Genomic DNA, 15,765 nt, shown 5'->3' with positions numbered 1-15,765 from the left:
ATACAGGGTTCTAACTGTTGCTTCTTGATCCACAAACAGGTTTCTCAGGAAACAGGTAAGACGGTCTGGTATTCCCATCTCTCTGAGAGCTTCCCACAGTTTGTCATGAAATATAACAAAAAATATGTTTTTTATTTTATATATAAATGTTGTATTCTCCTGGAGAACTTTAATTCAACCTAGTATCTGATACAATTGGTATACTTTATTATTCAAAGAAAATGAGAAACTTTATCCATTGGGCTTCCCTTGTGGCTCAGCTGGTAAAGAATCTGCCTGAAATGTGGGAGACCTGGGTTTGATTCCAGGGTTGGAAGATCCCCTGGAGAAGGGAAAAGGCCACCCACTCCAGTATTCTGACCTGGAGAATTCCATGGACTGTATAATCCATGGGGTCGTAAAGAGTCAGACACAACTGAGCAACCATCAATCACTTCACTTTCCCCCTTTAGACTTAATTGCAATTTTTTTAAAAAATGGAAATTAATTTCCCTAAAAGCAATGCAATGAGACTTTATGTCAACACAAGAAACATGTCTATGTCAGGCTTAGAGAAATGAATAAGAAATAGAGATACATAGCAAGCTTGGAAAAGCCAGGGTTGGGTGGGGCGTAGGAACGGGATTCCTAGAAGTGAAAGACTCTGAAAAGAGAGGTGATGGTGCTGACATACAGCATTGTCCCCAAACTCCCCAAACGGGTCATGAATCATTGCTTTATGATGATTTTCGTGGCAGCTATGCACCTGAATCACTACTCCCAGAAAATAAATTATAAATACTGTGTTGGTCGAATCAAGCTTTAAACAGAGTTCATCCAAGACCTTCAAGGAATTGCTAAGGAGGTTTACTGTCCACAAAACATTTATGACTCCAATACAAATACCAGAGCAAACTCATGAGCTTTGGAAGCCAGAATCATGAAGAAAGGATGCTCCAGGTGTTCTAGCCTTGGAAACATATATACATGGCTACCTATGTATACTTTGTCCTGGAAGCCCAGATCTTGAGATTCGTTTGTGCCCTCCAGACCCAAATAGTTAACAGTAACACCTTTGAAGGGAGAAAGTTTAAAGGTTCACTGGGAATCTTTGATGCATCACAGACCTTCCTCTAGCCCGTGTTTCCTTTCCTGCTAAGACCTGGGAAATCTAAAAGAAGAGTTGTGAAGGGCACCACAGATCACAGTCCATGTATAGAAAGTCTTGATGGTTGGTTCTTTCTACTACATTGAAAATGTGGGAACTCTCCAATCTGTTTTTTTAATCAGTCTCAGCCTGCCTGGGACGCCAGACTGAGCCAGTGGGAAGACATGAGGTGCTGGGGAGTTCTCCCCTCCCTAATGCAGATAAACCAACTTGGATTCTCAATATACTTCTAAATCTTGCCAAATAAGCTGTTCTGCCTGAGTAACAATCCAACAAACTTACTGTAAAAGTGCATAGACTTTTCCACATTGCAAACACCATGCAGCTAAAAACGCAAGCCCTTCATTGATTGTCAAATCACATGAGAGGATGGGGATGGCATTCATGTTGAATTACAATTCATCATCTCTATGGTACTTGCCAAGGCTTTCTCATTGTTTCCACTTCTTTTCTTTTTTCTCTTGGGGAGAGAGGGAACAGAAAAAATATACTTTGGCTTTTTCCCACTTAACATGAGGAACCCAGGTCTAAGTAAACAGTGTATCTTAACACTTCTCTTGCTTTCAAGAGAGAAAAACAAGTGGAAAATTATTAAATACATCTGGAAAGAAGAAGAATTCTTCCCTTGTAAGCTGAACTATGAGTGGAACAAGAATAGTCATATAACTGGAAAAATTATTTTGACCCCTATTATCAAGCTAAATTACCAGATCATCTAGAAAATATGTTCAGTGTCAAAATATGCAATGGCACTCACCAGTTGGAGTTATTGAGATTTGGGTCACGTTTCCTAGTCTAGATTGCTGGGAGTCAGCAATTCTCTTATGGGGGTTCTCTTTGGTAGGCAAGTCAGTCTTGAGGCTGAGGCAGGTGAACTTGATGCCATTAACTAGCTATATGTGTTCTTGTGTGAGTGGATTAACCTCTCTGAGCTTTGGCTTCTTCATCCATAAGTTGATGGTAATATAGTATCTTTCTCATTAGTTGTACTAATGTATGTAAAGCAGTCAACACAGTTGTTGTTGTTTAGTCGGTCATGTCTGACCGTTCACAGCCGCGTGGACTGTACCCTGCCAGTGCCTTTGTCAATGGAATTTTTCAGGCAAGAATCCTGGAGTGCGTTGCCATTTCCTTCTTCAGGGGAGATGCCCCACCCAGGGATCGAACCAGCATCTCCTGCATTGCAGGTGGATTCCCACCTGCGAAGCCCCAGTCAACACAGTGCACAGCACTTAGTAAGTACTCAAGCACACGTTAAACCCAGAGTCAACAAACTAGTGGTTCACAGGGCACTAGTTTCTGTAAAATTTTACTGGAACACATTCATATTCATCATTTACCTGTTGTCTATGATTGCTTTCTATTTACAATAGCTTTGAGCAGTTGTAACAGAGACCATGTAGCCTATAAGCTGAAAATATCTGCTCCTTGGCTCTTTCCAGAGTTTCCCAATCCCAATTTCTGAATACACAATAAAAAATAACTATTATGATACTTATTTCTTTACTTTCTTCTTCTTCTTCTCCTTTTTTTTTTTTTTTTTTTGGTATAGAGAGGAACTGATTTTCGAAGAAGTATAGCAACTTAGTGAAAATCACCCAGCAAGGTGGTGACAGGAATTCTCTTATCCCCATTTCCACCCCATATCCCTTCTTGCACTTAAAGAACTTTGAAAGAGGTCATTTCTTTCAGGAAGCCTGTTTAGTTTGGGGTCCCATAACATAGTTGCTATTTTTTTTTTTAACTGATTGGCTTTCAATTCAAATTGAGCTTACTAAAATCAAACATTGGGACTTTCCTAGCAGTCCAGTGGGTAGGACTCCGTGCTTCACTGCAGGGGATGCAAGTTTGATCCTTGGTCAGGGAACTAAGATCCCACATGCCTACAACATGCCAAAAGAAATGAAAATTATAAAAATAAAATCAATAAAAATTGGGACTTTGAGGATGATTAAAAGTTGTACATTGTTTAGATCATCTCAACAGCCCTACCCCAAAATACTCTTGATAAAAATTTGGCCCAGATAGCCCCCACACTGTGCCTATCTCTCTCTGAGATCAGCTTGCTTTGAAGTCAATGCACACAGAAAACATCCTCAGCAGGAGTGTCCCTGGGCTGGAGCCTTGGCCTCTGAAAGTAAGTTCAACAAAAGCCTCAGGGTCACCCAAGTTATCAGTCAGCTTGCAGGTTAAACACTGAGGACCACAGACAAACCGGCAGCTACAAATTCGTTCTCCAGAGAGACAGTTAAACTAAGAAAAGTATTTTACTTCTACAACACCCTGGCTCACTTACAGATAAGCTCTAAAGAGACTTTTACAAAGGGAATTTGATGTGTAGCTTTGTTCTCGTCACTTCTATCCCCAGAACACTCTTGCTATTAAAATAAAAAGTAAAATTTGAACTAAAACATTAAAAAGGGAAAGCGTATACAAGTAACTCAGAGAAACAGTGAATAAGCAGGATTTCTGACGACTTTATCACTGAGGTTGAAGAAAGGCAGCATCAGAACATGCATAAATGGTTTCTCCCAGAGCATTGTGTTGTCTGCCCTTCCTTTATGTAACCCTCACAAAGCTATTTTGTTACAAACAAGAAACTTTCACAAACAGAATTATTTTTTTCACCCAGATGTTATGTTGGTTTATTTGCAGAGATCCAATATCCTTTGCCAATCTAAAGATGCCTTCCAAACTATACTAAAAGTCACATAGTATGAAAGAACTTAATGAATTTAAAAATTATGCTTTAAGGTTTGGAGTTGACAAAAAATAGCAACTAAATTTGAACCGTTGGAGATTTTTGCTCTTAATTATTTTGACTATTTAACATCTTATTCAATTTAAGCTAAATTTATTTCCTCTTTCTTAAATGGCTCTGGGATTGAGAGCAAGTCTCAAACTTGAGGCAGAATTTTATGGCCAAGTTACAAAAGCCTGACAAAGTTTATAATGTGTATGCCAACATCATGTTAACACAACAACATAACCATTATTAGTATGGTGCAATCACACTATCTCTTATGTGGGAAATAAATTTTTTCCAGTAATATATATGAGTTTATGAATTTCCCGCATTGAAATAAAGCACATTTTCTGGTTATTTACTGTGAATAACCTGTATTTCTGTATCAAGGGGCTAGAGGGAATATAGAAACTCAAATCAGCACATGCCTGAGAGATGCAAACACAGGTGATGGCCAGCTTGTCTGGTTTCCTCATTGAAACCAACTGGAATCTTCCCACAACAAGCAACTTCCATATTGTAAGTATTAATTCATCAAAGGGATTAAAAAAGATGGAGAAAAAGGCTGAAGCCTGACCACATAAAATAGGAAAAATACCATAACACTCCAATTGTCCCACACAAGGAAGATATAAAATAAAACTGAAAATAGCTTCAGGAAGATACTATACAGATCCTGGTGTTCCTTCATGTTGGAGTTGAGCAGGAAAAAAAAAAATGGGGAGAATACAAGATCTGGTCCTTGGATTCACAGAGCCTCATCCCAGCCACTTCGATATTGGTTCAGAGTTTTCCCATTTTCTTATTCTTGGCAGGACCTCTCTGACCATTTCTTATCTTCTGGAAAGTAGATCAGTCCTATTATTTACCACCACAGAGAAGTTAACCCATGGCCCACTCTCCTTTCTGTTCTGTCTTTTAAATTCTAAGCTTGTCCACTTTCTCAGCTCATCTACCTACAAAGAGCTTTTCCTGGGAAGGTGTGTGCATTCACTTTTTCTTCCTGTCATCATTTTAATAGCTCACAGTTATATAGCACTTTCCATTTTCCACACTCTTTCAAACATCCTATAGCACCCCTATGCTGTAGTATTATTATTCTCAATTTATTCAAGAAATGAAGCAAGTTTTAACAGACTCACCTTTTATATACATGATCCATTCCCAGCCCCATCCCAACAAAATGATTTATTGTAACATCACATTTATAAGCATTACATAAATGACTTTCTCATATAAGCACATTTATTCCTTTTGACAGCAAAGCTCCATTTACCCAGTTGGTAAGAAATCCCACTCAAAAAACTTACATGTCATACAGGATAGTCAATACAACTTATTTCTTCTTGAAGGGCCAAATATAAATGTCAATATCTGCTATTTTATAATTATGTAATATAGTTTTCTCTCTTTGAGTCTAGCAATTTTCCTCCTTATTCCTTTCAAGCTATTTGCTGTCACTTCCTATTTTAGTGGGCCTGCCTCTTACAGTCCTATCTGTTTCAAATATCCTGGAGTCATCAAACTAAGAATTAGACAACTATGTTTATGAAAAAATTACATGTTAGGACTTCTCTGGTGGGCCAGTGGTTGGGAAACTGCCTGCCAATGCAGGGGACACAGGTTCAACCCCTAACCTGGGAAGATTCCAGGTGCTACAGAGCGTCTGTGCGCTGCAATTACAGATTCCACGTGGCACAGCAAAGACTCATGAGCTGCAGCTAAGACTCCAGGCAGCCAGATAAATAAGTCTTTAAAAAAAAAACAAAAACGACTGCATGTTAGATGAGATCCAATGGATGACATGGGAATTATTGTTAATAGGTTTGGTGCAGAGATCTCAATTATTTCACTTTTCAAAGAAAGCCCTTTTCAATTTTTCCATCCAGGACCATGTTAAAAAATGAAAACCTGCAGTTGCCCAAGTCTAACCTTCAGCTAATCTAGGTGTTTGTGAACTTTGATTCCCATTTTCCTTCACACCTACCCAGTTTCTTGCATCCTCCTAGGATTTACCTGCAGACAGTTCTCAAAACAGAGTAGGAATCTATGAATAATATTACTTTTTTGCCCAGTACTATTGGTATTACATTAAATCACAGAAATTTTAATATACTCAAGATACCCAGAATTACTTTGAGTAATAGTTCAATGAGAAAATAGGGGGAAAATCAAAGTTGATAACTGATGTAAAAACAAAGCATTACTTACTTTAAGGAGAGGAAAGTTCACTGGAATAGAAGTCAAGAAATCTGATTTTTGTGCTAACTAGCTATGTGATCTTAGCTAAATCACTTGATGTATCTAGTTCAAATAGTCTATTTTTGCTTTTAGGTAACTGACTTGATTGAACAATGTGAATTTTAAGGTTCCATTCAGCTTCCCAAATACCCTGGCATCCAGGGTTTGACAAGCAAAATCTGTGAAGTGTATGACATCTAGTGGCTTCTAAGTTAATGTACATCCTGACCACCTAACAATTTCAATGAAGCTACTGTGGATTGCTACAATTTTACACACACAAATATTTAGAATTTTAAAAGATAGAGCACTCTAAAGAAGCATCTAGTTCAGTGTCCTCATTTTACACTCATGACAACGGAACCAAGAGCGATCATATTCTTGCTTAATTAAGTACCCACAACTAGAGTTTACCCAAAGTCTGTTGATTCTAAATCCAGTGTGTTTGGCTTCTTTATGTTCCCCACAAATGCCAAAGATAGCAAGAAACAATCCTATAAAAGATCAAGAAGGATTTTATTCCTTTATACAAGATTGTCAGTGAAAAATTAATGTTGATCTAAGAAAGAAATGGAAAATTTTATTCAAGCCAAATTGAGGATTATAACTTGGAATAGCCCTTCAGAAAGCTCTGAAAACTATTTTGCATGTTAGAAGTCAAAGCACAGCTATATATGTTTTTGAGACAGCCTGTACCTTAAATGCGGCTTCCCAGGTGGCAGTAGTGGTAAGAAGCTCCCTGCAAATGCAGGAGACATAAGAGACATGGATTCGATCCCTAGGTCAGAAAGATCCCCTGGAAGGGGGTATGGCAACCCACTCCAGTATTCTTGCCTGGAGAATCCCAAGAGCAGAGAAGCCTAGCAGGCTACAGTCCATGGGTTACAAAGAGTCAGACATGACTGAAGCAACTTAGCACACACACACATATGTTAAATGAGTTATGCACGCCTGGTGGCTCAGACTGTAAAGAATCGGCCTACAATGCAGGAGACCCAGGTTAGATCCCTGGGTCGAGAAGATTCCCTGAAGAAGGGAATGGCTACCCACTTCTTGCCTGGAGAATTCCATGGAGAGAAGAGCCTGATGGGCTACAGTCCATGGGATCACAGAGTCGGACACAGCTGAGCAATTAAACACACACGCACGCACCGTAAATGACATAGATAGTTTGCACAGTCCAAATCTGTAAATACAAAATGGCAGAACATCATGACCCTTTACAAGATTGTAAGCTGATAGGTGGCGGCGGGGGACCTCCCCTGAGGAAGGGAACCAGAAATGGCTTTCTTGACAAAAGAGTATCCATTTTGGCCTAAGCCGTTATTGTGACCTAAGCCTGAACACAACGCTTGCCCTTGAATAGGTCAAAGTAATAAACAATTTTAAGGGAGGGAATGCAGAAACTAGGGAAGAGCAGTCAAGAAACAATAGTGTAACCTTGGGTCAGGGTTCTGGTTCCAAAGGGACATACATAACATATCTTTAAGGTCTACAGGAACTTAGGCCCCCACCCAGGCGGAGGATGGAATTATGACTTCAATCAACCTTTGCCCCAGTTCTATGCTGAATTTTCCTCTGCTCAAGCCTCTTCATGACTATGTATGTTTTTCTTATTGTTTAGTTGCTAAGTCCTGTACTACTCTTTACCACCCCTTGGACTATAACCCACCATGCTCCTCTGTCCATGGGATTTCTCAGACAAGAATACTGGAGTGGGTTGCCAATTCCTTCTCCAGGAGGTATTCCCAACCCAAAGACTGAACCTGAGTCTCCTGCTTCGCAAGCGGATTCTTCACCCCTGAGCCATGGAGGAAGCCCATTTGAATATGCATGTACCCTTAGCTTAAAAATCCAAAATTTGGGGATTTCCCTAGTAATTCAGTGGCTATGACTCCATGCTCTCAACGCAGGGGCCCAGGGTTCAATCCCTGGTTAGGGAACTAGATCCCACATGCTGCAACTAAGACCTAGGTCAGCCAAATAAATTTTAAAATAAGAAGGGTGTTTGGAGGAGAATGGAGACAAGTATATGTATGGCTGAGTCCCTTAACTGTTCACCTGTCTGGGGAGACACTGCTTTGGTAGACATCCTCAGAGTTCAAACTCCTTACTTCCTTCAAGCCAATCCTTCCTTCTCTTGATTTTTGGCTTGGTTGTGTCTACTGGCTCTATACCCACCAAGAATACAGTTAGGTAAAAGAAATCAAAAAGATGCTCTTTTTGCATCAAGAAAGTTGCTCTTTTTGGTTGAACCAGTATTTCTGCCAATAAGGAGGTTTCAGTTCAGTTCAGTTGCTCAGTCGTGTCCAACTCTTTGCAACCCCATGGACTGCAGCATGCCAGGCTTTCCTATCCATCACCAACTCCCAGAGCTTGCTCAAACTCATGTCCATTGAGTCTGTGATGCCATAGGGAGCTTTGGTTGATGCATAATGCAACTGATGCACAGTAGAGCAGTAAGAAGAGGCCAAATTACAGGGAAAAACATGCCATGTGTAAATGTTCCTTGCCTTAGAATGAGTTTTTATTTCACCAATCATTATGTGTCATAGTACCTATTAGTGATTATCACATTGTTTATAATGGTCATCTATTTGTTTAAATTTCTCCATCAGTCATGAGATTTATGAGATGAAGAACCCCAGGTTGCACTCATTTTTGTGGCCCTAGTTTTTGTTGATCAGTGGCTAAATCATGTCTAACTCTTTGCAACCCCATGGGCTGCAACATGTCAGTCTCATCTGTTCTTCACTATCCCCCAGAGTTTGCTCAAATTCATGTCCACTGAGTCAGTGATGCTATCTAACCATCTCATTCTCTTCCACCCTCTTTTCCTTTTGCCTTCAATCTTTCCAAGCATTGAGGTCTTTTCCAGTTAGTCGGCTTTTTGCATCAGGTGGCCAAAGTATTGGAGCTTCAGCTTCAGCATCAGTCTGTCCAGTGAATATTCAGGATTGATTTCCTTTAGGATTAACGTTTTGATCTTGCAGTCCAATGGACTCTCAAGAGCCTTCTTCAGCACCATGATTTGAAAGTATCTTCAGTGCTCAGCCTTCTTTATGGTCCAACTCTAACACACATACATGGCAACTGGACAAACCATAGCTTTAACTATATGGACCTTTGTCAGCAAAGCGATGTCTTTGCTTTTTAATATGCTCTCTAGTTTTATCATAGACAAATGAGTGAAATTGAATCGTAGTTTGGTGGTCCTAATATCTAGAGTTATATTGAGCCTATCACTGATGCTTAAATCTATATATTTACTACCTACCATCTAACTACCTATCAACCAAGGATTAACATACTGTCAATGCATCCTTTTTAAAATATAATGGGGAGCAATTTTATAAAATAAAAATTTAATCATGTACTATATGTGTAGCCAAAAGAAGACAACTTTATTGGACAGTTTTTCCCACTTTCTGTCAGAAAACCACTTATCTCCATTCTTCATTACACGGTGGGGGCAGGCAGTGGCAGTTTTCCTCAGCCCCAGAAGAGTTTCAACACCAGAGATTCATGATCCAAGCTTGCATCTAACCAATTGAAGATCTGAATAGAATCAAAAAGCCAAGTAAGAGGAAACTCCTTCTGCCTGATTGTTTGAGGGGGGGTCTCTTCCTGCCTTCAAAGCCGAACTAAAAACCAGCTCTTCTTGGATGTCAACTCTGCTGACTATCAGACTGGAACTTACACCACTGACCTTTCTGGGTCTCCAGCATGCTGACTGCAGATCTTGGGACTTCTTAGCCTCCATAAGTGCAAAAGCCAATTGGTAGCTCAATCATAAAGAATCCGTCTACAACACAGATGACCTGGGTTTGATCCCTAGGTCAGGAAGATCCCCTAGAAATGGCAACACACTCCAGTATTCTTGCCTGGGAAATCCCATGGACAGAGGAGCCTGGTGGGCTATAGTCCATAGAGTCTCAAAAGAGTCAGACATGACTTAGTGACTAAACGACAGCAACAACAATTCCTTGTAATAAATCCCTCTCATGCTGTCTCTCTCTATATGTGTGTGTGTGTGTGTGTGTGTGTGTGTGTGTGTATGCTATTGTTTCTGATCTCTGGAGAACTATAATACAGAGGGTATGCATATACATATATATGCATATATATATTCCTATGTGAAAAAGGAACTGAAAAAAATAGTTTTTTCATAATCATGTCATCATAATTCCATCACTTGGTAGGAAATCTTCAGTTTGGAAAAAAAATTATCTGACTATCCAATTCAATTAGAAGGCCACGTGGTCCCTTAGCAACAAACACTCAAGGTCCAAGGAGGACCTCCCAGTTGCTGCCCTGTTGGTTTGATGATGCCCAAAGGTTGCACAGATATAACTTCATCCTTTTAGACCCTTGTTCTCAACTGTGAGTGATACTGCCCCCACAGGACATTTGGGAAGGTCTGGAGACACTTTTGGTTATCACAACTAGGAGAAGAGTGCTACTGTCATATAGTAGGTTGAGGCCAGGGATTCAGCTTAGCAATCTGCAATGCATAGAACAGCCCCCTACAACAAAGAGTTTTTGGCCCCAAATGTCAATAATGTCAAGGTGGAAAAAATCCTGCTTTAGACAGCTTTCACTACCTGAGTAAGGTAACAAATCAAAGTCAAGCAGTCATTCATTTAGTGAAAATAAATTCAAGCTTCTTCATAGGTGATCAGGATCCTGGCAGGAACAGCTGACAACCATAAACTGGGTTATTTGAGGAAACTTTACAAAAAGGACTATTTCCAAAGGTATGGGCATAATGTAAAGAAATCATAGGAAACAATGCAAGATTTAAGACTAGCAATAATACCACTCTTACTCCTGAAGTGGGTATGGGAGGAAGCATTTCTCTAACCACTGAATTCAGAGAGTTGTTCAGGGGAAACATTCTGACCAGGGTATGACATTTGGTCAAGGGATACATCCTTTCCATGAAGACCCTATAAGGAAGAAACCAGGAGAATACATACTCTTTTCACTCCCCTCATCCCTTCTGATCTCCAGCTGGCACTTCTCATTGGCTGAATCCAAAGAACATTGAGAAGGGAAGACCACTTGATGAAGGTCAGTGTCTTAGTCCATTCGGGTTGCTATAACTGAATACCATAGGTTGGGTGGCTTATAAACAACAGAGGTTTTATTTACTTCTCACAGTTTTGGAAACCAGGAAGTATAAGATCAAGGCACCTGCAGACTGAGAGCTTCATGGATGGCTGTCTTCACACTGCATCTTTACATGGCAGAAAGGGTGAGGGAGCTCTCTGGGGTCTCCTTTATAGGGACACTAATCCCATTCATGAGGCATCCACCCTGAAGACCTAATCACTTTCTGAAGGTATCATCTCCTAATACTATCATATTAGGGGTAAGAATTTTAACATGCAAATTTTAGGGGGACACAAATATTCAGTCTCTAATAGTAAGCCTCCAAGTCAGACCCAGGGGAAGAGTAGGGAGTGTAATAAAAGTCAGAAACGCTATGACACAGTCCATCCATTCTGACTCTCAGTATACACTCTTATCTTTAATTCAAATGAAAATTTTGTGTCTCCAGCACATGTCAGTTGTTTCATTCTTGTTGATATCATTCATTAATGTTCCCACATGAAAACTAAAAGTTAGCTGACATCAGTATTCTTCGTAAATGGAGAAAGGTGGAAAGGAGTGCGAAGAGAAACAGTTAAACTATATTTAGCACAACTGCTACAATTTCTACTTCAGTAGCTGTTTACTAGTCTGAAGTTGGTAATCATAGCTGTCTTCTTCCCTCACTCAAGTTCCCTTTACCTTCTGATCGTATCTCAGCTGGATTATTTGTCTGGTAGGAAGATCCAAATATTTATTTCCATAGGAGATGAGCCTTTGCTGGTCTTATATTTGTTGGATTGCTACAGTTTCACTCTGAATAGGACTATCTGTCATAGGAGTGTCATGAGGTACTCCAGTGACTCTCTAGGTTCTAAAGATAATATTCATTACATCCACTATAGGGTAGAAACTCAATTCTTCACTAACAAACACGATGAGGCATCCTAGCTAGTACAGTAATGTGGGAAGAGAGGCTGGGGAAGTAAAACTAGACCCCATAAGGAGGATCAGATTTCTCTGTCTCCAGCTTCATATCACAACAACCCACTCTCTCGGGTACATTCCTAAAACAAATCTGATAGATCTAGGCAATGAAAAGTCATTGTAAGGTTCTCAGCAAAGAAGAGAGATGACAAAAGTGAAGATTAATTTGGGGGATTTTTTAGGATAGTCCCTAATGAATCTAGATGAAACCTGAGAGGGTAATTACCCAGAACATTTATTTCCCAAACATGACTAACTTTTATAGCCCTTCAGAGTTTGCAAAGTACATCTAATTTCATACATCTAGTTTCATTGTATTCTCCCAACAAGTTCCAGAATCATGTGTTATTCTTATCCTCATTTTACAGCCGAGAAACACAAAGACACCAGACAGGCTCTGGAAGGATCTTCCTGAGAGAGTTGCTGCTTCAGTTTTTCCATGCACTAAACATTAGGCTGGGGCATTCTGTCAAGTGTCGTCAAATGGAATAATATTTGCTCTCTACAGTCGTTTTCAGCCAATGTTCCAGATAGTAGACAGACAGCGAAGACACACACGGACTACAGAGCACTGCTATATGGTAGCACTATACCATATTCTGGTTAGTTTCCGAACTAGGTCTAGGTATCCAGAGCTTCACCTGCTAAGTCACTTCAGTCGTGTCCAACTCTGTGTGACCCCATAGACGGCAGCCCATCAGGCTCCCCCGTCCCTGGGATTCTCAAGGCAAGAACACTGGAGTGGGTTGCCATTTCCTTCTCCAATGCAGGAAAGTGAAAAGGGAAAGTGAAGTCGCTCAGTCGTGTCTGACTCTTAGCGACCCCATGGACTGCAGCCCACCAGGCTCCTCCATCCATGGGATTCTCCAGACAAGAGTACTGGAGTGGGGTGCCATTGCCCTCTCCATCAGCTGTCCCAAATTCCACTCCTCTCTTCAGAGTTTTGAAACTGGATTTAAAAGTGTGGAGGAGTAACTTTTTTGACTTTCGTGGTTTATCCAGAGATTTCACCAGCTATGTGATCTTAAGTAGAATTTTGACCATTAAAAACATTTTAAAAAATTAGTACATGTTATTGGCCAACAAGTCAAGGATATAGGTCTTTATTATAAAGAGACTATGTTCTTTCATAAAACTGCAGTAGAAAAACAATTCAATTATTTCAAACCCAAAGGTGAAGAAAGCAATTATATTTTTAAAACCCCTGTGTCTGAAGTCTCGGTCTCTGGGAAGCAGGTATTCTTAGGAGATCCAAGCAGAAGGAGAGGAGCTTGAAAAATATACTTCAAGTGTTAGTGTTAGAAATCAGCAGTTGTTACACTGAAAATAAAACAAGAGATGACAAGCTGATGAAGCTGCAGAAAATAAGAAGTTTTCTTAAGAAAAAATTATTAGGGTGGAGGCAAGAAAGCAAAAAGTATATCTTTAAGAAAAGGACAGATAGATAGTAAAGGGACTAATCTCAAAAGGTAGAAGAGAACTAAGGTGTTCTTTACAACGGCAGCAGAAAATGAGGAAGTGTGTTAGATGTTGTCAAAATAATTAGATCCACAGAAATAAAATATAACAGGATGGAAAGCAAAGTGACTAAACAAACTGAAATAACTCATAAGAAACTAGGATTTAAACATCACAGAGTGCCTTCTGCAACGTGTAGACAGACTTTCTATTTTGGAGACACCCACTAAAGACTGACACTGTCAAATCAAAACACTCATAGAACATGTAGGCAGTTTTGAAAAGTAAACTAGAAACACTGGTGTAAAACAAAGAGTTAGTTTTGAGTAAGCTTCAAGTTGACAAAAGTATTGTGCTTGTGCCTGAGGAAACACATGGTTACATATATATATATATATATATATATATATATATATATATTCACACACACATATGTACATGTGTATTATATATATAAAATAAATCTGCGTCAGCATTATCTTCTGCACTGTGGTCTCAGTTCAGTTCAGTCACTCAGTCGTGTCCGACTCTTTGCAATTTCATGGGCTATAGCATGCCAAGCTTCTCTGTCCATCATCAACTCCCAGAGCTTACTCAAATTCATGTTCATCCAGTTGGTGATGCCATTCATCTGTTTCACCCTCTGGCATCCCCCTTCTCCTCCCACTTGCAATCTTTCCCGGCATCAGGGTCTTTTCAAATGAGTCAGTTCTTCACATCAGGTGGCCAAAGTATTGGAGTTTCAGCCTCATCATCAGTCCTTCCAATAAATATTCAGGATTGACTTCCTTTAGAATGGATTGGTTAGATCTCCTTGCAGTCCAAGGGACTCTCAAGAGTCTTCTCCAACACCACAGTTCAAAAGCATCAATTCTTTAGTGCTCAGCTTCTTTATAATCCAACTCTCACATCCATAAATGACTACTGGAAAAACCATAGCTTTGACTAGACGGACTTTTGTTGACAAAGTAATGTCTCTGCTTCTTAATACATTGTTTAGGTTGGTCATAGCTTGTCTTCCAAGGAGCAAGCATCTTTTAATTTCATGGCTGCAGTCACCATCTACAGTGATTTTGGAGCCTCCCTGCAAAACAAAACAAAACAAAACAAAACAAAAAACAAAACAAAAAAACAAAACAAAACAAACAAAAAAAACCACTAAAAAACAAAGTCTGTCACTGTTTCCATTATTTCCCCATCTACTTGCCATGGAGTGATGAGACCAGATGCCATCTTTGTTTTCTGCATGTTGAGTTTTAAGCCAACTTTTTCACTATCTTCATTCACTTTCATCAAGAGGCTCTTTAGCTCTTCTTCACTTTTTGCCATCAGGGTGGTGTCATTTGCAGATCTGAGGTTATTGATATTTGTCCCAGCAATCTTGATTCCAGCTTGTGCTTCATTCAGCCTGGTATTTTGCATGTTGTACTCTGCATATAAGTTAAATAAGCAGTGTGACAATATACAGCCTTGATGTACTCCTTTCTGATTTGGAACCAGTCTGTTGTTCCATGTCCCGTGCTAACTGTTCCTTCTTGACTTGTATACAGATTTCTCAGGAGGCAGGTCAGGTAGTCTGGGATTCCCATCTCTTTGAGAATTTTCCAGTTTGTTGTGATCCACACAGTCAAAGGCTTCAGTGTACTCAATAATGCAGATATAGATGTTTTTCTGGAACTCTCTTGCTTTTTCAACAATCCAACAGATGTTGGCAATTTGATCTCTGGTTCCTCTGCCTTTTCTAAATCCAGCTTGAACATCTGGAAGTTCGTGGTTCACGTACTGTTGAAGCCTGGCTTAGAGAATTTTGATCATTACTTTGCTAGCATGTGAGATGAGTGCAATTGTGTGGTAGTTTGAGCATTCTTTGGCATTGCCTTTCTTTGGGATTGGAATGAAAACTGACATTTTCCAGTCCTGTGGTCACTGCTGAGTTTTCAAAGTTTGCTGGCATATTGAGTGCAGCACTTTCACAGCATCATCTTTTAGGATCTGAAATAGCTCAACTGGAATTCCATCACCTCCAATAGCTTTGTTTGTAGTGATGCTTCCTAGGGCCCACTTGACTTCACATTCCAGGATGTCTGGTTCT

Source organism: Ovis canadensis, chromosome 16, assembly GCF_042477335.2.
Source record: "Ovis canadensis isolate MfBH-ARS-UI-01 breed Bighorn chromosome 16, ARS-UI_OviCan_v2, whole genome shotgun sequence".
Taxonomy (NCBI): Eukaryota; Metazoa; Chordata; class Mammalia; order Artiodactyla; family Bovidae; genus Ovis; species Ovis canadensis.
Note: the sequence above shows the minus strand (reverse complement) of the source record.